This window comes from Suncus etruscus, chromosome 3, assembly GCF_024139225.1.
Source record: "Suncus etruscus isolate mSunEtr1 chromosome 3, mSunEtr1.pri.cur, whole genome shotgun sequence".
NCBI classification, from domain to species: domain Eukaryota; kingdom Metazoa; phylum Chordata; class Mammalia; order Eulipotyphla; family Soricidae; genus Suncus; species Suncus etruscus.
Window position 1 is genome coordinate 25,259,809 of NC_064850.1, and position 27,203 is coordinate 25,287,011.

Genomic DNA, 27,203 nt, shown 5'->3' on the forward strand with positions numbered 1-27,203 from the left:
GAAACTGACTTTTTGATTTTAGGAGAGTAATAATGGTTAATACGTGGTTGTCTGCTTTTTCTCCTTGTTAGCTTAACGGGAAATTGTCTTAGCAGATCTAGTAATTCACTAGATAGTTAACACAATATATATATTGTTTTATTATATATACATATATGTGTGTATATAATCAGGGCTTCTTTTTGAAATTTCCATGTCAGACTCTAGATGAGGGCAATTTTGGATGAAGTACCTGGCTTTCTTTCTCAAGTGTAAACTGCCGATTGATGGAGTGGATCTGGAGTTTTATCTGGGTAAATGATAGAGATAGATCTGAAATTCCATAAAACACTATTTTCTCTGAAAACTATTCTCTAGAAAGTAGAAAATGATGACAGACAAATCCTTGGCTTTGTATTAAAAATTCGGATTACGAAGCAGTGGGGAGAAGGGTAAGAGAGAGAAAAGGTGGGCTAAAAGGGTGTAGGGACAGTGATGGATGGACTTGAGCAATTTGGTTGGGTGGCACAGGAACTCGGTACATAAAATGCATAAATTTTAACACATAAAAAGTAAAAAAAAAATACATCTTGCGTACTAGTTATATCAAATTAATGTTTCTAGGTAATGAGATATTCCTTAACAGATATTTAAACCCAAAGCTTTGAAGGGCTCATTGTAGCAAGGCCAAAAGAAAGTGACTGTCTGAAATGTTACAAACAGAGCAGAAGAATAAACTACCTAGACTCGTTAAACTGAGTTTAGGTAAGAAAGTGCAGCTGAAGACAATGGTGATAGATGAAAGACAATGGTGACTTTTTGCTTTCAGAGTTCTCGAGAATTCTGCCCAGAGAAATAAACATTAAAATAGAGGTGATGACCATTTTGGCACAGGTATGAGTTCTAAGATTGCTTTGTTTCTTTTCTTGTTCTTACTGCGATAGCCTTCAAATAGTACTTCACTCTTCATGCTGCCTCCACACAACAAAATATGCTTTTACCTCTGAAATAAAGACCTACATTTACTCCTCTGTGATGAAAGGGGGCCAGATTCTTTTGTACAACCAACACAATCCTTTGAGACCTAGCACAGTCTATCTCTCAAACTTCAGGGCAACTACTGAAATTTTCCACTTTTACCAAATAGAACTTCTGGCACTTTACTCCAGACTTTGCTTTCACAACTGTCTTTGCTCTCCACCCAACATTCCTTTTCCTCTGTCTAAAGCCCCCTTTTCCCTTTCTTCATCTGCCTTGTTCCTATTCCAACATACAGAGTAGGACTCAATTCCTTCAGCGATTTTTTTTTCTAATTCATGACTCCTAGACTGAAAGAATTTCTCCCCAGTACTGTGCAAATCCAATCCTTTCCTTTACTGCATGCTTTCCTATAACACTTTACTTGTTTTTTACCTGCCAACATAAATAGGACATGAACACCTCTTACTTAGGGACACTGGCATTCAACTCTAAGTTCTTTGGGTCTGTACAGGCCCCCAAAATCTTTGGTACTGAAATATAAACACTGTGTTAGGAAATGAATGAGAGTTAGGGAATTCACTCAATGGATTGAAGCACATACTTTAAATGTGAGAATCTCTAGTTCTATCTCTAACATGAACCTCCAGGCAAGGTTCATGCAAGCATCATTAGAACCTTCTAGGAACAGCCCCAGAGCACCACTGAGTGTGACCTATAAATAAAATTAAATAAGAGAAGGGCCTGGGAGATAGTGTAGTGGTTAGGCTATTGCTGAGCATGTGCCAAACCTAGCTTATTCTTGGAACCAAATGGGCCCTGAGCACCACTGGGCTTGACCCTAGAGTTCCCTGAGCACTACCAAGATGGCCCAGGAAATCCCCAGTACCAAGGGATTACATAGCTCTGCATCCTTATCCCCTCACACTGAACTTCTGCTAGTTAGTCAAGAATTTCAGAGGGAACCACCCCAGGTACTGGACTTCCTGGGTTCCCCTTAGAAAGATTTCTCTCCCAACAGATTGTTCATAGTGCGATGGAAAAGAAGAAAAATGGTCAGAGGAATCACTTCTTTATAGACTTGTTTATTTGGGGGCCGGAGAGATAGCATGGAGGTAAGGCATTTGCCTTTCATGCAGAAGGTTAATGGTTCGAATCCCGGCATCCCATATGGTTCCCCTGAGCCTGCCAGGAGCGATTTCTGAGCATAGAGCTAGGAGTAACCCTGAGCACTGCCACGTGTGACCCAAAAACCAAAAAAAAAAAAAAAAACTTATTTATTTGGCAGGGGTGTTTACTCAATGGTGCTCATGGGCTACTCTCAGCTTTGTGCTCATAGGACCAGGTAAGGGTGGGGTTTAATTGGAACTGGCTACCTGCAAGGCAAGCACCTTAACTCTGGACAATCTCTTGAATACACAAGCTTATTTAATGTGTCAGTTTTTCCAAAGACTATTCAAGAGAATGTGACTCTGACAGTGGCAGGGAATTCTGAATGATTCTTTTCATTAATTATCTAACCAAATTCTGAGAAGTGGTACAGCTGAAAAGAACAAAAAGCAGGACTCAGAAGACCTGAGTTCTCATTCTTCTCTATATTTAAAGAGAGATAATTTGTTTCATAGTACCTACATTTTTGGGGGAAATAAGAGAGAGGTGCTATATGATATTTTAGTTATTAATGAGAGTCCTTTTTAACAAATTCACTGAATCTTAGAGTAAGAACTAAATAATGTGGCACAGAGAGGGGGAAAGCAGGGAGGGGCTAAATTGTGAAAAATAAAGTTATACTTAGATGGGAAAAAATAGCTGGCTGAAATGCCTGGATAAGGTTGTATGGTAATTTGAGGGGCTGAAGCTATAGCACAGGAGGTCTAGCACACGGCCCCCCACCCGGTTCAATCTACAGCGTCCCATATGTTCCCTTGAACTTGCCAGGAGTAATTTGAGTGCCTTCCAGGTGTGGCCCAAAAAAACAACAGCAAAAAAGTTTGTATGGTAATTTTGAAATGGGAGTGATAGTGCAGTGGGTAGGAAGCTTGCCTGGCACACAGTAGACCCTCGTTTTATCCCTGGCATCCGATATAGTTCCCTAAGCCTGTCAAGAATAATCCCTGAGCACAGAGACAGGAGTAACCCCAGGACACTTCCAGGTGTAGCTCCAAAACAAACCAAAATAAGATTGTATGGTAATTTTTGGGACAGAGCGATAGTATAGTGGGTAGGATACTTGCTTTGCATGTGACCAACTAAAGTTACATTTATCATTTTTTTAATTAAATCACCTTGAGATACAGAGTTTAAAAAGTTGTTTTATAGTTGATTTTCAATGTTTCAACACCCATTCCTTCAACAGTATTGCTTCCCACCACCTTTTTTTTAGGCTCATTGGTTTGCAACACTGAAGGGGTTGGAGTAAAATAATATTACTTTAATGTTAAACCTCAGCATCCCATAACGCCTCTCTTCCCCTCAGTCTGCCTGGAATGATCTCTGAAGCAGAGCCTGGAATAAATCCTGAGGACCTCAGGGTGTAGCCCCCAAACAAAAACAAACAAAAAGATTGTACCCTAATTTAAACATTCACCACAACTATCTGCAACTACAGCAATGTGATTTGTGAAACATTGGGAAGAGTGAAATTCTTCTGTTACAGGAATGTGTGTATGAGAAGCCAAATAGACATTTAACAATTCTACTGAGCTTAATCCTTGCACTGTAGGCTGGAAAGATAGTGCAGAGGATGAATCTTATGCTTTGTATGCAGCCAATACAGGTTATATCTCAACATCACATTGGATCCCCTCAGCCCTACCAGGAGTGATCCCTGAACACGGAACAGAGTCCGGTATAAAGTCTTGAGCACTACCAAGTGTGGCTAAAAAAAAAAAAAGGGAAAAAAGAAAAAGGAAGGAAGGAAGGAAGGAAGGAAGGAAGGAAGGAAGGAAGGAAGGAAGGAAGGAAGGAAGGAAGGAAGGAAGGAAGGAAGGAAGTGAGGGAATGAGGAAGGGAGAGAGGGAGGAAGGAAGGAGTGAGAGAGGGAGGAAGGAGAGGGAGGAAGAGAGGGAGGGAAGGAGAAAGGGAGGGAGGGAGGGAGGAAGGAAGGAGGAAGGGAGGGAGGGAGAGGCTATGAAGAAGGAAGAGAGGGAGGGAAGAAGGGAGGGAAGGGAGAAAGGCAGGATTAAATTAATTAATCCTTTTTATATAATTATTTATTGATTTATTTTTTTACTTTTTTATTTTGGTATAGATATTGAAGTTGATGTCTCCAATTTTATTTTATTTTATTTTATTTATTTTATTTTATTTTATCTTTCTCTTTCTTTTTGCACTCCGGCATGGTTTGATTTCAGGACCGAGACTATTGTGTGGTGCTTGTCTCTATTGCTGTAGTGCTCACTGGATATTTAATTAAATATTTCTTTTTGTATTGTGGTGGTGCTTCAATTACCTTTTTCATGCCCTCTCTCAAACTGAGGTTGGAAGCCTCTGGAAAGACTTCACCCATTTTTAGATTATTTTATTTTTCTTTTCTTTTATTTATTAAATTTTTTTGCCCCATTCTATTGCTTTGCTTTCCTTTAAACAAAACCACATAACTATCTAGCTCTGCCTCTCAAATAGAGGGGGAAACAAGGGAGGGTACCAGGACCAAACAGATATATGATCACTAACAGTAAGCTAGACCAAAAGGGGACCACCTATTCTAGCAGCCCGGGGGGTGATGGTGGGGGATATGGTTGCAGGAAGGGAACGGAATGGGGGGAGGACAAATTTGGTGATGGTATTCCCCTGATTCAATGTTAATATGTACCTAAAATACTACTGTGAAAGATATGTAATCTTTAATAAAGATATGATCAAAATAAAAAATTTTAAAAATATAAAAATAAAAAATTAATGAAAGATATGTAATCTTTAATAAAGATATGATCAAAATAAAAATTTAAAATATATAAAAATAAAAAAATTAATGAATCCTTTTCACTCAGAGAAAAGTGGGTTTCATCCCATTGACTTTTTTCCAGTGTGGTTATGAGGCTTAGAAAAAGAAGCTTGAAAATAATTGATACCCAATGTGCCAAAGATGGGCTGTCAGCACCACAATTAAGCAAAAACTCAGATGTAAGAGGTAAAGCAAAATGGGGTGAAGGCAGGGACTAAAAAAAGGGGTGAGGGAAGGAATTGATAAAGAAAAAAAGGAAGGAAGACAGGAGGGAGAAAATTAAAGACAAAATATGAGTGATGAAAGGCATTCCCCACCAAAACCTTATTTTTGTCATTAAAACTTGTCCTAAGAGTCAAAAAGTTAGTACAAGGTTAAGGCATGCATCTGGCCCCAATCTGGTGCCTGGCACCACATATTCATTGCTAGAAATGGGCCTTGAGCAGAGTTAGATGTAGTCCGTGAACACGACCAGTTTGGCTCACTCCCAGCCCCACATCATCCATCAAATTGTTTTGGTTTTAGAATTATAACAATGTGTAATACACTGTCTATCATCTCACAAATTATTAAGATGTTGACATTGTTTTTTCTCCATTTGTCTTACCTTCTGTCCATATAGTCTAGTGCAGAAAACAAAACAGCTTTCCTGTACATCAGTCATAGTTCAGCCAATGTGGGGGAGAGTGATACAGTTTGTGACTCACTGAAATAATTTTGAATCTTTTTCTCTTCTTCCCCACCCTCTTCAGAGTAGGAGATGATACAATTGCATTATGACAGTAGTTCTGGCAGGTGACAGGTGAAAGTTATTACCTAATCACCAGTGGAACATTCTAGATCTTTATCTTTATATACAACACTGTTTGAAAACTGCAATCCTCCCCATTGAGAATGGCTGATTTTATAAAATAATTTGGAATACAATTAAAGTTTTGATCTGAGAAAACAGTTATAAAACATATTAACCCAAAAGCAAGGAGCAAAAGTTGATGGACCCATTCCTCTGAGTTGTCATTTGCTTCCTCTGTATAGGAGGTGAACAAGTAGAGTTGGACAATCATCCTGGATTTATATGAATTAGTCCATCAAGAATGGGAGACTTCTTCCCCTGCCTTGTCTTTCAACATAGTTTCTTTGAATTTTCAGATGGACAGTCACAACTTCCCTTCCTTGTGGAATAGTGTTTTATCCACATGTTGTGTACTTTAGAAATGTTATTTACTAATTCTTTTTTCAGATTTTTTCTTCAGTTTCTCATCATTTACTATTTGCATCTGCAAATAGTTGCATCTGCAACTCTAACTGATGCACTTCCATTGTGATTTCTAAATCCTAGACCAGCATTTCATTTTTGTCCTGTCTGTGTTCTAGCTGTGTTATTATTTAATCAGTGTCTTCAAGTTGACTCATTTAAATGGAAGAAATAGATTGAGTCCATTTACATTGTGCTGATAATTAAAAATATTGGCATTACCTGCTAAATAGAAGGTGATATGAAAACTGAATAGAGTGAAACACAAAATTTATTATATTCTCACTTAAGACTGTAATGGTCGGATGGGTCAGGGAATGTAGCTGGAACTCAGATTTCACCTTCTAGCACTACTGGATGTAAACTTAGGGGACCTTAGGTGATGTTTTGTTGGTCTCTGAGGCCCCATTACCACTACTGGGTTTTAACATCACATTAATAGTACTGAACCATTAGTCCCACACTGCCTGGTTGTATATTGCATGTCATGAGTACTCCCTGGGAGGTAAAAACAAAAACAAATAAACACATTTTAAAAAACACTTATTCATGACTACTCCAAGGAAAAGCTGCCTTTTCTCCATTAAAAATGAAAAGTATTAGAGAAAAAATGTTCTAAAAAAATAATTTTGGTTAAGAGTTGCTTTGGTCTTGGAACTATCAGCACTCCTGAAAGACAGCAAAAAAGGGAATTACTTTCTTACTGTGATTCAACATTATTTAACACCAAATAGACTCTCCACATAATAATTTCATATTCTCAAGCCAACTTTGTTCCATACTTAAGCATTTGTACATTTATTCCACACATCACAGTTGTCTCAGTCAAAGTCAGTGGTCATAACCTGAAGAACATTTTGGTTTCCAAGATAAAGAGAATTCCTCTGCTTCTCAAATCTCCCCAAGCACAACCCAATAATCAGTGTCTGATTAAGAAGACTTTATTCCATTATTCTATCCTGCCAGGATAGAATATTTATGAGGTGTTCTTTATGAGGTGTTCTCTTTATTGACTGTATAGGTCAAGGTTGGTGATTCGTAAGTAAAAGAAAATATATTTTCTTGAGCTATAGGAAAAGGGAAAGAGTTTAAAAATAATATGTAATTTACAGAATCACTATTGAATCAGGCTTTGAAAATAAACAAATGCCCACAACACTCAGGAAGTTTAAGCCATACCAACAATCTGGTTTGAACAATTCCATGGCTAACACAAAAACTATGGCCACTGGACATCTGTGGTTCTGGGCACCCAGTTCCATAGTTGCTGGACAGCCTGTATATTGCTATCAATATTTTCTGAATTGTTCCTGCCTCTTAAAAGTCATCAGCTATTAAATGATAATCTCTATGTCAGCATCAGCAGGGAATATGGATGGGGTTAACTGCTGAACTGCAGTTATTGGGAGTCAGGAGAGGGAAGAGCCCCCTTCCCACTTTTTGGACTGTTAATGGGAGTTGCAGAATTGAGCCATTATAATACTATACATAAATGGGGGAAATTTCCACCCAAATAAAATCATTACTCTCAACACTAATCATCATTTGCTTCATTCTGTAAATATTTCTTAAGCACTGGCTAAACAAACAGACATTGCTTGGAGTTCTGAATTGTATGAGAACTCCAACAACATATTCCTCCATTAATTTCTGTTCTTGGTGGTACCCTGGAGATGTCATAGTGAAAGAGAGGCTCAAAGCAACAAATAAACCCAGACATTTTAATGCTAGATTTGATGAAGTTTGAAAAGAGTATTAGCTCAGTGTAGGAATATTAGGGGAAACAGCAACATCTGTTTGTTGAAGTCTTTCTGGTCTTCCCTTTGTCCTTGGGGATAAAGAAATTCTGCCTGTCACCTCTCACAGAAAGTAAGGAACCTTTCATACGAAGGTCTTAGGATCTACCTCAAGGTGCAGAAAGTCTATCCTGCACATGCCATTCTCAAATTCTTTTCTCTTTTTTTAAAATTTAATGTAATTTAATTTTTTTGGTTTTTGGGTCACACTCGTGGCGCTCAGGGGTTATTTCTGGCTCTGTGCTCAGAAATCACTCCTGGGAGGCACGGGACCATATGGGATGCCAAGATTTGAAACACTATCCATCCTGGTTTAGCTCCGTGCATGGCAAATGCCCTACCGCTGTGCTATCTCTCCGGCTCCTCAAATTCTTTCTCTTAAAGTAATTGATGTCAGGGTGCCTTATTTTGGTTGCTATGCCCTAAACCCTGTCGGGAGCATTACCTAATTTCTCTCTGCTGCTGCTTTTTTATAAAAGAAGGACAAAAATAGTACCAGGTGTTTGGATTGCTGGGATATATGAATGAGATGAATACAGGGGTACATTTCAAAGAAGGTGAAATCATGACACTCCTGCAGTTCTAAATTGGGCATGCTAGAGATTTTATTACTCACTGAGGTTGCATTAATTCTGAAGTGCAAAGTGCAAAATTAAGATGTTAACCAGTGCATTCTCCTTCTGAAGGCTCCTGAAAAGACTCCTTTCTTGCTGCTTCTGGTCTTTGGTGCCTACTAGCACCCCTCTATACTCCTTGGCTTATAGCTGCAGGACTCCAGTCTGTCCCCATTCATGTGGCTTCTCTATCAGAATCTTTCTCAGAGATTCTCTGAATCTTTGTACTCTCTTCTTTAAAAGGCATGAGCCATTGTTTTAGGGTCTATTTAACCCTGGACAACTTCAATTTAACTAATGACACCTACAAAGAATTTATTTTCTTTGTGTTGAAGGAATGAAGGGGATCCCAGGTGGTATTCAGGATTCCCAGAGACCTCTTTCAGAGATTCTCAGTCAGCTGAGTTGGCATTTCAATGGGAAAATTCAAGGATGTAAGTAACAAGGCCACCCAATAGTAGCAGGGGGCTTCCATGGCTATCTGGACAACTCTGGAGGCTCCAGAGCCATACCTGGTGATATACAAGAAATTACATGGTTCTCAGGTTCAAACTCAGTTTCATATTTACACCTTATTCCATGGACTATTTCTCCAGCTTCATAAGACCCTATTTTCAAATAAGACAACATTCTGATATTCCATCCACTACAATTCTGGTGATAAGATACTACAATGTTTAAAGGAGAAATCAGAAAGCAGACACATTTATGAATCAAGAATATTGAAGTGAACTGAACTCAGAAAATTCTAATAGAGGTGCCGGAGAGATAGCATAGTGGTAAGGCATTTGCCTTGCATGCAGCTGATTCGAACAGATGGTGGTTTGAAATCCGCTATCCCATATGGTCCCCTGAGCCTGCCAGGAGCAACTTCTGAGCACAAAGTCAAGAGTAACCCCTGAGTGTCACCAGGTGTGACCCAAAATCCAAAAAAACCAAAAAATTCCAATAGAATTGCCAATTTCCTCTAAATAAAAATCAATTTCTTTTAAGGCATTCTATGATGCAGATCTTCATTTCTATGATCGGTAATTATTAATATCACCAATAATTCATCTGACATCTCATCAGCTTCCTTGACTCAATAAAAATAATTAGTTCCTCATTCTAATATGACTCTTGATATTAATTTTTCCCTATGTCTCAAATATTATTCCTGATGCCCCCCTGGGTAACCTTTTTATCTCCTTCAAATTTGTGTTCAAATATTATTTTCTCTTTACTACTTATCAGAGAAATACAAATCAAAGCAATGAGCTGTCACCTCATCCCAGTTAGATTGGAATTCTTCAGATTAAAAAAATAGGGGCTGGAGTGATAGCACAACAAGTAGGGTGTTTTCCTGACACTCAGTCAACCCAGGTTTGATCCCCAGCATCTCATACGGTTCTCTGAGGTTGCCAAGAGTGATTTCTGAGCACAGAGCTGGGAGTAACCCCAGTGTGCCACCTGGTGTGGACCAAAAACTAAAAAATTAATAAAATAAAACAACGAATGCTTGTGAGCTGTTCTTCAGAGAGTTTAGAAATAAGCTCTGAATTATGTGGGTCAGTGGGGTGCAAGACAAATGCCTTAACCCTGTATTATTTCTTTAGTCCTTTTCATTTTTTCACTTGAAATATTTGAAATATTGAGTTGAAATATTTGAGTTCTTTATATATCTTGGATAGTAGCTATATTAGATGTATATACATATTTTCTTCTGTCCAGTGGGATATCAGTTTTAATCTATTTTTGTTGCATAGCTTTTTTATTTACTATAATTCATTTGAGATGACTTGATAATATACAGAAAGTCCTAAAAAAACATTAGAGAAGTATAATTCAATCAAATTATGTAAGCTACAAAACCAATATAAAATGTCTGATGCATTTCTTCACATTATAAAAAATTATAAATGGAAAGAAATCAAGAATAAAATACCTTTTACAATAGTTTCAAAAAGAATTAAGTGCATAGAAGTAATTTAACAAGCGAAGGAAAGACTAATACATAAATAACTATGTCATTGTTAAAAAGAAATAGAAGACAGGTATAAATTAATGAAAAGATTTTCAAGTTCATGGTTTGGAAAAATTAACACTGTTAAAATGATCATCCTGCCCAAGCATTATCCTGATTCAGTACCCTCCCTGTCAAAATTCCAATGGTTCTCTTCCCAGAAATGACACAAACATCAATGAAATGTGTATGGAACTACATAATATACCAAGCAGCGAAAGCAGTCTTGAGGGAACAGGTAAAAATCATCATGTTCCCCCAAACTATTTTACAAAGTGATAGTAACAATGTGATTTTTCAATGAAAGTAGATACTCATACCAATGCAATATAACTGAGAGCCCAGAAATAAATTGTTACATGTAAGAACAAATAATTTATTATAGAAGAGCCAGAAATATAAAGTGTAGAAAGGAAAATATCTTCAACAAATTATGCTGGGAAAACTACACGCAAAAGAATAAAATTGGCTTACTATTTTATACCAGACACACAAGTTAATTAAAGATGGTTTAAAGAATTAGATGTTAGACCAATAGTTGTAAAATACACTAAGGAATAGAGGCAAAACACTCTTTGATATTGGCTTCAGTGATGTCTTTAGAGACTCAAGTCCATTGGCAAAGAAAACAAAACATTTGATTTTGAAGCATTCCATTTAGCCCTCAAATACCTTCATTTGCCTCACTACTATATAAATCTTTAACAACACAGAGTATTCCAAAAATGTTCAAAACAATTTTTTTGTTTAAGCTTACAGAAGGTAGGAATATCTGATTTTAAAAGCATCATATAAATATTTTTTCTTGCAATGCAAATATGTAAATAAATATGGCCTGGATTTTCCTGATATATCCCTCTGTGATATATTTTACCATTAGAATATTACTAAACTACCTCACAATTATCTTAATGCCCCAAGCCCATTTTGCACTTGGAAAGGGTGCTCTGTGTCCCAATTTTTCTTTCAAAACACATTCTCTGTAGTTATATGATACATAAGCTTTAGGCTTACATTTTACAGACATTAACTTAATCTTGCCCAGGTCCAAATGTTACCATAATTACTTTGGGAAAGAGGTTGTAGTTGTTTCTTTTTATTGCCAGGTACTAACATCTTATATTTTTTCAATATTTCTATGAACTGGGAAGATCCTTTGACTTGTGATTAGTCAAAACCTGATTTTAATAATAGGGTTTGCACTTGGAATACATTAGACTCAAAGAAAGTCAGAAATGAAAGCTTTGTGTGAGGAAATAATTAGCAGACTAAATGACTGTTCTATTTTCTTTATACTTTTTTCAGTTACTCCTATATTCATGGCCAGAAATATTACTTCTAGACAAGGAATATTTTATAGTGATTTGTAAATTTTTTTCTTCCTTTCCTCTTCCTTTTTAAAATCAATATTTATTAATCACATGCTAATATTATTGTAGACTTAGGAAATATATAATAAATAACCTTGCTATTACAGTCTGGCAAGGGGGAGATAGAATAAATTAAACAGAATAGTTTAATGAAATAGTATAATGAGAAAAAAGGGAGAGGGAGTAGAAATGCTAGATGTATTTAAGGAGGCTAGAGAAGACTTCAATAAAATATTTGAACAAACACTTGAAGGAGCTAAAACTACAACATGATGTCAAACTGATACTGATGGCAGGAAGAAGGCAGTGGAGGAAACTTAATTTAGCAAAGACCTAGAGTCAGGGTAATCTTAGAAGTTGCAAGAAGTGGCAAGGAGAAAAATGTGGGTGAACCGTAGAGGATGGCCATAACTTCAATCGAAGAGTTCAATGGAGACAGTTTATACTGCACTTTGTAGATCAGTATGATCCACTAAAATATAGTTACAAATTTATATTTTGATACTATTTCACACGAGTGATATATCTAACACACATATACAAGACAAAAGAAAGAGAAAATAGAAATCCTGAATAGAGATGCAAGCAAACCCAGAATGGAGTGGCCTTGAGCTGCTTTGGAAAGCTAAATATATAGGGTTTTGAGGGGTTTTTTTTGTTTGTTTGTTTTGTCAAACCACAATTGGAGCTAAAAATTGATGTTAGAGAGCTGTCAGGGAGGACTCTGAGCTCTGGTCATTTCTGTTTTTTTCAGTCTTGTCATGGCATTATTCCTGTCTATGAATTCCTGTATCATTCCTCCAGATGGAATCTGGCCTTTGTCCTCAGCTGGCAACTGGATGATTCATTTTCAGAATATATCTTTTTTTCTTCCAAGAAATAGCATTTATTGGTAGTACAGCTCCCTTAAAAGAGGCCCCCTGCCCTGCTTTTGGCTTCACATTAGAATGCTCTGTTCCAAATTGCATGAACTGATTGACTGACATTTTCTTACCCTGGCTGCTGTGTTACTTGGTGTTACTTGGTGTGACTCACATCATCTTCATTTCTTTTCTCAGCATCTCTTAAGGAACTATGATGTTGATTAAGCAGTCACTTCCTATTCCTCCTTTCCTCTTACCCCCCACAATCACTAATGTGCTTTCTATCTTCAGAGATTTACTGATATGAATGCTTTGTGTAAGAAGAATCATACAATATGTGACTTTTGTGAGTGGTTTTCCTCAATTAGTGTGATTTCATATTTTATCACATGGGAGTGATAATAAGAGAGTGAACAATTAGACAAGTGGCCCAATAGGAAGACAGATATAAGCAAGTCAAACAATATATTCATACAAACTTTTTTTTATTTTTCTCTTATTTTATTCTTAGGGTAACACCTGACTATATTCAGGACTTACACCTGGCTCTGTGTTCAAAAATCACTTCTGATAGGACTGAGAGCCATCTCAGGTACCAGGAAATAAATACAATTTAGCAGAGTCTAAAGCAAGTACCTTACCCATTGTAATATCTTTCTGATCCTAGACAGGTTTATTTCTAACTCATTAGTATAAATAGCCTCCCTACTCCTTATCTAAATGCCTTATGCTTTTGATATAAAAATATAAGTTCCAAAATGCTTATACTTTGAGCAAAAACTACCTTTCCATTCCAGAAATTTATACAAGTGCCAATTTTGAAAATGCTATTTACCACAAGATAATCCCTTTGTATCCTATGACAGTCAACAATTCTAGAAAGAGAAGACTTAGCCATGATGGGTAGAGTAGGGCTATTAGGACATTAGTAGATGAAAACAGACACTAGCAGAGTGTGATTCTGGCAAGGTTTATGTATTAACCCCTGCCAATAACAGTTTTGTAAGCCACAGTGGCTAAAATAAAATTCTAAGAATTGAATAGTGCATGAATTAGTCTGAATCATTTACCCATTTTAGAAACATCCTCATACAATGGTTATTTTTGCTTTTGTTTGCTTGGTTTTTAGTAAGAGCTAGGAATCAAGTCAGAGCTTTACACATATATGACATGTTTTATCTCTAAACAGCATCCACAGTTTTTCAATGGGGAAGCCCTCCCTCTCCCAGCAATGCAAAGGGCCCCGAGACCACATCTAGGGTAATTGATAAATAATTTGGCTAACTGGTCTGATATTTCTGTAACAGGTACCAACAACATAGTACTAATTAGACACAGTAGTATTGGGGGTCAGAGGCACCTTCCATGGAGTTCTGGGGCTTTGCAATGCCAGGAATCAAACTTACCCTTGCAATGCTGGCCCTTGAACTAACTCCTCAGCCATGTTCAAATGCTTTTTTCTACTTTAGGGAAACTCTAACACCAATGCAAACAAAGTACCATTTACAATGATATGTCATAATAATATTGACTTATTTTCCTTATTTATATTTCCATCAATAATTTAACACATATGCCAGTAAAAATATATTGAGTTAAAAATGGTTAAATGAGAGAATTATATTATTTTTCCCATTGTGTTTATCAGTATTCAGTTCTCAATTTATTTGCAACCTGCTCTGGACTTTGAGGCAGAAATGTGTGGTCTAATTCTAACTATCCACCAATTTGCTCCTTAAGTGACTATTTGAATGAACAAATCAATAAAGTCTGTTGTACCCACATCATGGCATGGATCTGAAAATCACATGAGGATCACATTAAAGTAAAAAAAGTGTTTACAAAAAAATTTCTATTATCGCCTAGAGATAATCATCCCTGAAGGGAGAGGCAGTATTGTAAGTATGTTAAGAGACCAAATTCCAACTGGGTGGTCTTTGTCTCAATAGCGGTCATAAATATATAAGAAAGTCTTATCTGTTTTGTGTCAGATTTTGGCTGTAAACCTTTCTTGTATTTTAAATGCTCCAGATGCCCCTATTTAATTCTTGGCTTGCCTTCTTATGTAGCATAACCAAGTTGCCATTCCACAACCATTCTCAATCCCTGGAATCTAAAACAACAAAGCCAAAAGTTCTGAACTGTGTTCTATGAAGCATAAAGTAAATCTATTAAAGTTCTGTCTGATTCAGTTCTTTGTGACAATACAAGTTCTAACGTACTTAGTGTAGTCAGGAAGATTTTTTCTACTTAATAGAAACTTGGCACTCTCCAGAAAGTAGGTATCGCAAAACCAAAAATTGATGATGGCTAGGCAAACTAAGCTTTCTTTTCTCATATTGTTTCCTGTATCTTCATTTTTAAATGGTGTGAAAGAAAGGCAGGAAAACAACTTGGATAAGACTACACCAGCTACAAATCCAGGTGAAAAGAAAAAGATGATAATTTTCCATTTATGCAAGTTATATTATGATTTATGAAACAACTGTTTATAGAATAAAAATACTAAATAGATATGGAAATCAAGATCAGGTAACCTTTTTATATCACAAACATTTTAGCAAGGCAGTTCTTTTTTTCTGTGTAAACTAAGGATGCCTTGAGCCTACTTTAGAGAATTGTTGGCAAAATCACCAAAGGTTAAGTGTCTAAAGTGTATAAAGTGCTCTTCATTATGTAGGAAAAATCTTTCACATTCAACTAAGTAAAAATATGAGGTAAGGACCATGCTAATTTAACTATTTGGGGATTTTGAGGTAACTAGGCTGTAAAAATATACAAAGTGAGGATCCAAGAAATAGTACAGTGTGTAGGGTAATTGTCTTATCTAAGTCTAATCCAGGTTCCATTCTTGACTTCTTTATAGTTCCCTGAGTAGCACTAAGAGTGATGCTTGAGCATAAACCCTTAATATAGCTGGGTATCACCCACTAACTTACATAAACATATACATGCACAAGCATATACAAACATATATAGGTACACAAAGTGACAAATAATTTGAAAACATCTATATCCATCCTTTTCTCCTCCACTTTTATAACAATGTAAATCTCTCCATTTATGCAAATATAATCTACATTTTTGGTGTCCTCCCTCTGCATTGATTTTTCCCCTTTTCTCTCTTTCTCTCCAGATCCTTTTCATTACCATATAAACAAACACACTAAAATTTCTCATCTAAGAAAACCCTGTATGTTTCAAAAATCCAATTCTTCTACTTCCTCTGTCTCCTTTTCTTTACTGCTAAATATTCATGAGCATTTTTCTGTCTCCTTTTCTTTATTGCTAAATATTCATAAGCATTTTCCTAAGTTGTTCTCTTGATAATTGTATTCTCCATTCAAGTTTAGCTTATTGCAATCTGACTTCTGCCTCCATTACTCAATTGTAAAAGCAATTGCCAAATTCATTGCCAATGTTTGTTGCAAAATCCAATGGACATTTTAGATCCTCTACTGGAGTGAACCTTGGAGGCATTTGTCTGCTATAACCATTTTCCTTACTTTGCTCATTATCCTCAATTGCCTAGTAACACAAACTGGATCTCTGATTGTAAAAAGGTAAGGCTTTTGTCACACAATAAAGATATACCAAGATATTGAACCAATTTGAAATGCTAGAATAGCAACAAAAATATTCTTAAATTATAAATTTATATGTATAAATTATAAATTTATTATAAGTATAAATTATAAATTAAATTATGTTCTGGCAACTGTTGCTGCCTATTCTTTGTACATTATAATCTACTCCTCCATATACATTTGGAGAACAGTCTATCCAAGATTCCTCAGGGTCTGTTTTTCAGAGGGACAATTTATGAGAGAGATTAGGAAAAAATCTGCAACATCTATTGCTGTTATTGTCTCAGAACCACTATTGGTATTTTACTTTCTTTCTCCTTCACTACCCAATATAAATTCCCCTCATAATCAGTTTTTATCTCTGCTCGTCTTGATATTTGGTAATATGACCCAAGTTCTCATTTCTGAATATCTAGTTTTATGGTAACTAGTCTTTGGAAGTTGGGAATGCTTTGTTAGTTGTCTATTTTATATATAATTGAGCAACTACTATGATATGCCTCAATAAATCATCAACTTTCATAATAATTTCTCCCTGACCTCATTGCATAACACGAACCCATTCTCCTTCTGATTAGAATCACTTACTCCAGAAAAGATATTCTCTTGTAGTCTGGTGGTACTTGGACATAAGCATTCCAAAATGTTCAGGTAGCAGATATAGTTTCTAGTTATCACAGAGTCTAGAATTTTAGGGATAAAACAAAGCCCCTCTGGATGCTGTAATCTTAGTTAACGTGGGGTCTGGATTACTTGTTCATAGTTTACTTGTGCTTCATAGTTCTGTTCAGATTTGATTCCTTTTTTGTTGGTTTCTTTTGGGGCTACACCCAGCAGTGCTCAGGAATTACTCTTGTCCCTGTACTCAGAGGTTATTCCTGGGGACTATATGAGATGCCAAGTATTGAATTTGGGTCTGCCATGTGCAGAGCAAATGCTCTATCAGCTGTGCTTATTGCTCTGGCCCCATCAGGTTTAATTCATAATATAATACTGTCTATCTGATTAACTGATTCTGAGTATGCCTGGCATTGTGACTTAGAGAGTCCAGTGCTTTATGGGAAACTTAGGACATGGGTCAAGTGTTCAGTCTCAACCTGTGCCAAGAAACATATCAAGAGTTGTTTTACTGTACTTCAGGTGATGTGACATAGTACCAGAACTCAAGTTGACTACAATATGATTTTTTTTCAGACCTTCAAACTTCAAAACACACTACTTTTCCCCACACTTATTGAAATCTCCAATACAACAGGATCTACCAGATCTACTAGAAAATATGGACCTTTCATCACAATCTAACACACAGAGAGACCTACCCAGTCCAAATCCCAAGATGGCTGACTTTTTTTAGTATGTGGAGAACTTTAATCTAACTTTAATCTCCCAGCTAGAAGTTTTATAAGTGGTAAATGCCAGTCACGGGTAGAGAAAAATGTTTACAATTACAAAGCACAGATTAACAATAAAACAATACATCAGGCTAGGGTGATAAGCAGTGAGAGTTCTGAGTTACAAAGGAGAAGGTTAAGTTTAACATCTCAAAGCATTTTTTGCCAAGCTAGCCTCATGTAAAATAAGGGATTAGTGAGAAATGGGAATACTGTCTTAAAGGGTTCTATTGTTTTAGAAGTTGAAGTGAAGGAGAGAGCTAACTCTACAAGAATGCAATTCTCAATTTCCGTCTTTCCTTCCTTCTTTCCTTCCTTCCTTTCTCTTTCTTTCTTTCTTTCTTTCTTTTTTTCTTTCTTTCTTTCTTTCCTTCCTTCTTCCTTCCTTCCTCCTTCCCCCTTCCTTCCTTCCTTCCTTCCTCCTTCCCTCCTTCCTTCCTTCCTACCTTCCTTCCTTCCTTCCTTCCTTCCTTCCCTTCCTTCCTCTCCCTTCCTTCCTTCCTTCTTTCTACTTTCTTTCTTTCTTTCTTTCTTTCTTTCTTTCCTTTTCTTTCTTTTCTTTCTTTCTTTCTTTCTTTCTTTTTCTTTCTTTCTTTCTTTCTTTCTTTCTTTCTTTCTTTAACTTTTATTTGAAGACAAAGATGCAAAGAAAGGACAAGGTAAAGTTACAGTGGGAAGACAATCACATGGGTGACTTTTATACAAACTAATATATTCACAGAGCAATCTTTGTATAGTATCTAACTGAAATGAATAAACCACACTTTTTTGTCAATTCTCTTACTGAAGGATAAACAAAAGTATAAGTCTTAACTGTAGATTATCAACATAATCATTATCTTTATCTGATTTCCCTCTGGACTAAAGAAAGTCTTTTACATTTAGATTTTAATTATTTGTTAATTTTACTTAGCGATTCATACCCTGCCTGTGGTATCTTCAATATAACTAAAGCCAATTAACTCTCTTTATATGTATATTACTTTTTCTCACTTCTTACTCCCACCACAACTCAACTCAACATAAATTCTACTCTAGAACATGAACCATTGCCTGGACGAGGCAGTTCCTCTACAGAACATTCTTCCAAGATACCACTAATGAAAGCTATAGTCAGTGCTCTGCACCATGTTTTACATACCTCCAAGAACAGAGGTCATTTTTGACTCACAGGAAGTGATTCATTGGCCAAATCTTTATCTTAACACCTTTGTTCTCCAACTTTTCCAGTACCAACTATGTCAACACTGGGAACAGATGCTGAGTTAGAACTGGAAGTAATAGACTATTCACCTTGAGATGTTAACAAATGTTCTAAATGTTTAGATTGCTAAAGTTTGGGTTTCTTGATTCCATTGTTGTTGCCTTTGGCTTGGATATTTAGTTCTGTCTTTTTTGAACACTACCAGTACACCTGAGACTGCTTGTCCCCCTGCTTGTCCCTTGGCTCCATTGTCAAAGATTAGTTATCCATATACCTGGGGGGTTGTCACTGGATATTTTATTCTGACACATTCATCTGAAAGTCTGTCTTTGTTCTGATTCCATGCTGTTTCTATCACTATGGCTTTGTAGTAGAGATTCAAATTAGGTAATAAGATGCATTCCAGTTTCTTCTTTTTCAATACAAAGTTGGCTATCCTAAATCTTTATAAACTTTATAGTTGATTTTTCTAAATCCCTGTTTTAAATATATCGTCTGGATTTAAATAAGGGTTGCACTGAATCTATATAGTAATTCAGATAAGATGGTCATTTTGATAATGATTCTTCCAGTTCTTGAGCATGAATGTTCTTTCATTTTCTTAGTTTTTCTTTAATTTCTTAAGTGTTTTGAAGTTTTCATGGTATAGGTCTTGTTAAGTTGATTCTTAGGTATGTGATAGTTTTGCACACTTTTAAGTGTAATAGATGTTTTGATCTCTTTCTCTGAGTCATTATTTATATAGAGGAATGCAACTATTCTTTTGTGTAGTGACTTTATAGCCAGCCACTTTGCTGTATTGGTTTATTGTTTTTAGGAGAGTTTCTGTGAACTTTTTAGTATCTTTGATGTATATCATTATGTTATATGCAAATAGAGATAGACTTCCTCTTTTTTGATTTGTATTCCTTGGATTTCCTTCTTTTGTCTGATTTCTATTCTGATTTCTAAGATTTTTAATACTATGTTGAGTAAGATTGAAGACAGTGGACATCCTTGCCTAGTGCCTGACTTTGTGGAAATGCTTTCAATTTTTTGCCATTAAGAACAATGTTGGGGCCAGAGTGGTAGCACAGCAGTAGGGTGTCTGACTTGCATACATCTGACCCAAGATGGATCTGTGTTTGATTCCCAGCATTCAATATGGTCCACCGAGCCAGGAGTGATTTCTGAGCACAGAGCCAGGAGTAACCCCTGAGTGCTGCCGGGTGTGGCCACCCCCCAAAAAAAGAATAATGTTGGCTATGGGCTTTTATAGATAGCTGTTGCTATCTTGAAGAAGGCTCCTTTCATACCTATTTTTCTAAGGGTTTTCATCATGAATGGGTGTTGGATTTTGTCAAATGCTTTCTCTGCATCAATTAAAATAATTATGTGGCTTCTATCCTTCCTTTTACTGATGTGGTGTATTATGTTGGTTGATTTGCGTATATTGATCCATCCTTGCTTTCCTATTGTTAAAACCCACATGGTCATGAAGTATAATTTTTTTATGCGTTGCTGGATTCAGTTTACTAAGATTATATTAAGGATTTTTGTACCCATGGTCACCAGTGAGATTGGTCTTTAGTTTTCTTTCTTGGTAGTATCTCTGTCAACTTTGAGAAAGAGCATGATGTTAGCTTCATAGAAAGTGTTTGGATTCCCTTCTCTTTGATATTTTGCAAGAGTCTAAAGATCAATGGTATTAATTCTTCTCTGAATGTTTGATAAAACTCACCTATCAACCCATCTGGTCCTGAACTTTTATTTTTGGGAGTTTCTTAATTGCTTTTCTAATTTCCTTACTTGTGATTTCTACTTAGTCATTCTTCAGTTTGGGGAGATTATATTTTTTTCCAGAAATCTATTTATTTCTTCTAGGTTCTCTAGCTTAACAGAGTACAGTTGTTTATAATTATCTCTCATGATGTCTTAGATTTCTTGGGGTTTTGTTGTACATCTTCCCTTTCACTTCTGATCTGATTCATTTCCCCTTTTTCCTTGTGAGTCTTGCCAACAGTTGGTCTATCTTGCTTATTCTTTAAAAAAAAATCTGGTTTCATCAATTCTTTGTATTGTTTTCTTTGTTTCTATATTATTGATTTCTGCTCTGTTTTTTTTATTATTTATTTTCTTCTGCTTGTGTTTTGGTTTCTTTGCTGTTGGTTTTCTAGATATTTAAGTTGTGGTTGTTGATTTCTTTTTCTTTTTCTTCTTTCCTTATGTAGGCCTGAATAAGTTTTCCCCTAATCACTGCTTTTGCTATGTCCAATAGGTTTTGGTAAGTTGTTTCTTCATTATCAATAGTCTCAAAAAATCTCTAATTCTTCCTTGATTTTCTCTTTGATCCAACTGTTATTAAGTAGCAAGTTGTTTAGTCTCCAGGTATTAGATATTCTTCACATCTTTTTACAATCAATTTTGGTCTCTGTGGCATTGTGATCTGATAGGACGGTTGGTATAATTCTTGTTTTTGTGAATATATGTAAGTTAGACTTTCGTCCTAAAATGTGGTCTATCCTAGTGAAGTTTCCATGTGGACTTGAGAATAATGTGTATTCAACTTTTATTGAGTATGAAAGGCCCTGTATAGATCCATTAGTCCCAGTTCTTCTAGTTACTCATTTAGGGTTCTTATGTCTTTGTTAGTGTTCTGCCCAGTAGATCTGTGTAGAGGCAACAGTGGTATAATGAAATTTCCCACTACTATCATGTTTCTGTCCATATGGTTCTATAAGTTTGGGAGCAAAAGCCTTACATACTTTGCTGACATTACATTTTGTGCAAAATGTTGATTAGAGTTTAGTATTTCTTGGCCTATTATTCCCCTAACCGATAAGTATTGTTGAGCCTTGTCTCTAAGGACTTTCTTCAGGTTGAATGCAATTTGGTTTCATATAAGTATGGCTGTCACAGATTTTTTTTTGTTTGTTTTCCAGTAGCTTGTATATTTTTCTATCTTTTTTTTCTAAGCCTGTATCTATCTTGAAATTTATATCCTGAAATACCAAAATATCCTGCAGGCAGTAGGTGGCTGAGTTTTGTTTCCTAATCCAACCCACTACTCTGAGCCTTTTGAAGAGAGAAAAAGTCCATTGACATTTAAGGAAACTATTATCAGAAAAGGTCATTGTGCCCTAATATTGTGTAGGGTCATTGCTGTTACATATGGGTATTTGATTTATATAATTAATCTTTGAGTAATTAATTTAGAATCAGTTTGATTAGCATAAATTTTGTGAGGTTTTTTTTTTTCTTGGTCTGGGAATGTTTTCATTCCTCCCTCCCATATAAATGAGAGGTTTGCTGTGTAGTAGACTCTAGGTTGAAAGTTTCTTTCATTTAGTTGTTTGAATAAACTTTTTTCTTGCCTGGATTGTTTTAAATAGGAAATCTGGCTTGATTCTTATATTCTCTCCTTTATACTTAAGGTCTTTCTTCTCTCATACTGTTTTAAAGAGTCCATCTCTCTCTCTGTGTTTTTTTTTTTTTTTGTTTTTTTTTTTTTTTGGGCCACACCCGGTGACGCTCAGGGGTTACTCCTGGCTATACGCTCAGAAGTCGCTCCTGGCTTGGGGGACCATATGGGACGCCGGGGGATCGAACCGCGGTCCGTCTCCTAGGCTAGCGCAGGTAAGGCAGGCACCTTACCTCCAGCGCCACCGCCCGGCCCCTCTCTCTGTGTTTTTTGCCATTTGGATTACTATATGTCTTGGTATTGTTCTGATAAAGTGTATTTTGTTTGACACCATTTCATCTCTTGGAGTTTTACAGCAGCCTCTTTTCAGAGAGTGGGAAAGTTCTCTTCTATTATCTCTCTCACTACTTGTTCTTCCCCTTTCCCTTTTTCTTCCCCTTCTGGTATTCCTATAATTCAGATATTATTTCTCTTGTTCATTAAGTAACTTACATTTTCTTATATTATTTTTATCTCATTTTTTACTTCATTATCAATTCTAACTTGTAATTTGTCTTCAGGTTTGTCAATGTGGTTCTCCATTTTTATGATTTGCTAGTATGGCTTGCTAGCATGATTTTTAGTTCCTTCAGTTTCATTTGTATAGATACTCTCAGCTCCTAAAAGAGTTCTTTGAATTGGTTGAATTTTTCATCTATAGATTGCTTAATTTCACAGGCTAGCAACTCTTTGATTCTAAAATATTAAATGTTTTTTATGTCTTCAAGCATTTTTATAAAGCTCAGGCTTTTTGGTGGGCTTGGAAATTTGCTATGGTTTCTCTCCACAACCCAAATTGCAGTTGTCTTCCTTAGTTTCCCCATTGTTCAGGATCAGTGGTGGAAGGTAGATGCTGCTTGGGGAAAGACTTTAGAGGTGGCACTGGCTGCATTTAATAGAAAGTCTCCTCAGCAGATGAATGAACCTGAGATGGGGCAAGAGACAGGAGGAAGGTCAGGACTGGCGGTGGCAGTGGAAGCTATATAAATTTCTTTAAACCTCTTCTTTATCAAAAGCTTAGCAAAGCAAATAAAATTAGATCTTGTAGGCCTAGTATTCTCTCATGATTGCACTCTGTGTCTTCTGTCAATGTTACAGGATCCCTGCATTTCTAAATTCTCTTAAAAGTCAGGCAAAGTATCATGGTTTCCTATGAATCAACTATTGTAGTACTCAACCTCTTGATGACTACATTTTCTGACTCATTCTCTCACCACTCAGTGACCTCATGATGCCTTTACTCATTTTGTGTGGGGACCTCAATTCTTGTTCCATTTTTTTTTAATTCATTATGTTTTAATTCAACCTCAATACTGGTACTTTCTCCCATCTTATAATTTAAAAAATAAATAATAAAACCAATAAAAACTTACATCTCACAATGTTGAGTTGGAAGTAGTATTCACCTAGTATTTAACCTTTAGGGAACCTTGTTCTGAAAGCTCTCTATGTCCTACCTAATAGCAGACAGAGTAACATCTACTTGGCTTGTGCTACATTGCCAATGCTAACATTTTACTTGGTTACTTACTACTCAGATTCTAGTACTTGCTTTTACTGTCACATTCCTCAATGCACCACTTGCTTCATTATTAATCCTGGTCATTTCTTATTTATTTTTATGTGAATACTTTATTTAAAAGTAATGTTAAAGGGACTTAAAATTTTGTATAAAAATTAACTTATTTAAAAGTAATTTTACTTAAAGACTATGAATCAAATAGTGATATAGTTGATCATAATAATACATTTTTTAAGGTAAGTGGGACCAAAATTATTTTAAAAGAGGGGAAAGGTTGGACTATTAGTATGACCAGAACTTGTAGTTGGTCTTATGACAGGACGCTTCATGGGCAGGGACACCCTTTTTTTTAAGTCAAGGGTATTTCCTTTCTAATTTCCCCAATGGTTGCTGCACCTATACAAAATGAAAACAAAGCAAAACACCTGCCACCCCCTTTTTAAAAAAATTTTTTATTTGTATCTTTCAGATAGGGGCTCCTGTCTTTATTATAAGCCACGGGACATGAATTACTTTGTTTTATCTCATATTTCATTTTTTTTCTATAAAATTGATGGGAAAAAAGAGGTTGGGAGCCAGGGACCAAGTGTTCTCAGTGTATTGGTAGAGATAAAAAGGGACAGAACTAAAGAGCCAAACCAAAGTCAACAATAGAATCAAGAGACCCAAACTATAACAATATAAACTTAAAATTTCAGCCCAAATACTGGCATCCCTGGAGTTTTGATCAAATTGATGTCGCTGCTGAGACTGTAGAGGAATGGTGAAGCGAGACCATTGGTGAAGTGGTGATTGTGGGTGATGGGTGCAACAGATATGACTTCATCCTGGTGGGGACTCTCCTCCCAAGCCAGCTGTAAGCTATGTGATTGTCATACCCATAATTTTTCATGGCTTGGTATACATATCTTTCAAGAATATATTGATTTTATGGATCATGCCAAATGCAGATATTGTAATTGCATTCATGGGTGTGATTTCCTTACTCATTTTTAGATTGAGTTTTATCCTTCTTCCAAAACTTGCTATCTAGTGTTAAAGGACTTCTGAATTATTCTTGTATTTGAAAGTCTTGTCCTTCCCTATCTTTCCTATTCACAACATTTTTATTCTAAGAATTGGAAGTCCCACCAAAAGTCTTTTACTTTAGGGGCCAGAGCAGTGGTGCAGAGGTAGGGCATCTGCCTTGCATGTGCTAGCCTAGGATGGATCATAGTTCAATCCCCTGGCTTCCCATATGGTCCCCCCAGGCAGAAGTGATTTCTGAGTGCATAGCCAGGAATAACCCTTGAGAGTCACCGGATATGGCCAAAAACCAAAAAAAAAAAAAAGTTATTTACTTTAGGTGTTTGTAAATTTGACTACCAAGTAAGAGTGTCAAAAATATTTTTTAAAAAATATTACTTTCTGGCAAATTCCTGAAATGAAATTCTTAGCTTATAGATCTTAGAAGTTGTAAATATGTATTTTAGTGTATGTATTCAATAGTAACATTTTACATGATAAAAATGTAATACACTGTAGTCATAAGCAAAATTTGCAAAGCTGCAAATAATTCTCCAGTGCTTTCATTGGTTCCTAAATTCTCTCCTTTATGGCAAATACTATTAACAGAACTTGAGGATTTATCCTGGCACAATGTCTGTTTTTGTGTTGTTTTATAAATTTGGGGTCACATCTATTAGTAGTCAAAGACTCTCCCAGTGTGGTACTCAGTCCTGACGCTATTTAAGGAATCATGGAGTGCTGAAAATCAGATCTGGGCCTCTCATGTGAAAAGCATCTCCCAGAGCAGAGATAATAGAGATTGGGGCCAGGAGGACCAATCCATGGTAGGAAGCTTGCCACAATTAGAGGAGCAGTGCAGTTAGGGTAGAGAAGGTACCATTAAGACAATGATAATTGAATCTGATCAAGCTATGTAAGAACTAGGTATCATTATTCATTCACAATTATTATCACAATTATTATCATTATTCATTAACAGTAATAGTGCAAACCACTGTGTCTAAAAGAGAAAAAAGAAGAAAGGAGAAAGAGAAAGAAGAAAGAGCAAGAGAGATGAGTAAAATGCCTGATCTAAAGGCAGGCAGGGAGGGTGGAAAAAATAGACATTGCAGGTGGGAGAAAAAAATAGACATTGGAGCTGGAAAATGTGCACAGGTGAAGGGTGGTGTACATTGTAATACATTAAGCCAATCATGATCAACTTTGTAAATAAAAGGATAAAAATAAAATACTCCTGAAAAGAAAAGAAAAGAAAGAAAAGTATCTCCCCAGCCCAAGTCCATATTTTTCTGAAACATGTTTGTTTTCCCTTTAAGCTATCTTCCCAACAAGTTCATGCTTTTCTGAAATCTGTTTCAACTGATTTTGATGCAAGTGGCCCATGGAGTTTGGGGCTATTTTAGTCTTATTCAACGCTTCACCTTTCTTGACATTCTTCCTTCCCTTATAACTCCTATATTGACTACCCAACATCTATGATATTTCTAACCCTATATTCTTGGCTCCTGTCTCTTTTTATAACTTCTAAATGTGTGGATTCCTAAGGTCAGGAAGTTAGTACAGGGATTAGGGATTATGTATTGCATACAACCACTCCTGGTTTGATCCTTTCCACCACATGGTCTCCTGAGCAGTGACCTTTGAGCACAACCTAGTGTGGTCCTGATTTCACAGAGCACTTTAGCACTGAACTACCATCCTGGTTGATCAAGAATATCCAGAATTGCCCCAAACTCCTGACCACCACTTGGTAAACCAAGTCAAAGTACGGGGATTCCCCCAAAGTATTCCCTTTCTTGATCTTCTTTTCTTTACAAAACATTGAATTAAAGCACTATGCAATTTTCAGGTGTGTAAGTAACTACATTACATTAAGTTTATCACGTAAAATACATTTCTATCTTTCACCTTACAACTGACCCTAACTTTTTTTTTTATTTTTATTGTGACCAAAGTGCATTACAAATCTTTCACTGTATCATTTATGGTACATAGTGACAATGAATGAGGGGCATTCCCACCACAAGTGCTGTCCTCCCTTTGCCCCTAATCCCAGCATGCATCCCACATCTCCCTCCTCTACCCCCCAGTATGCCAGTGCAACTGGTCTCCACTTTACAGTTTGTTGTAGATTGAGCATCCATTCCACCATCATTGGAGATAAAAAAGGATAAGAAAAAGGGGAGAAAAAATTTGGTGACAACTACCAAAAAAAGAAAGGAGAAAAGAACAATAACCACAAGTGTGAA

The 27,203-nt window shown here is 36.2% G+C and overlaps 1 protein-coding gene across 1 annotated transcript in view; it reads left to right on the top strand.

Annotated features, from left to right (window-relative positions):
• The window catches only part of TSHR (thyroid stimulating hormone receptor), a 165,586-nt gene that overhangs the window by 548 nt on the left and 137,835 nt on the right, over window positions 1–27,203 (top strand). The gene's annotated exons all lie outside the window — the stretch shown is intronic.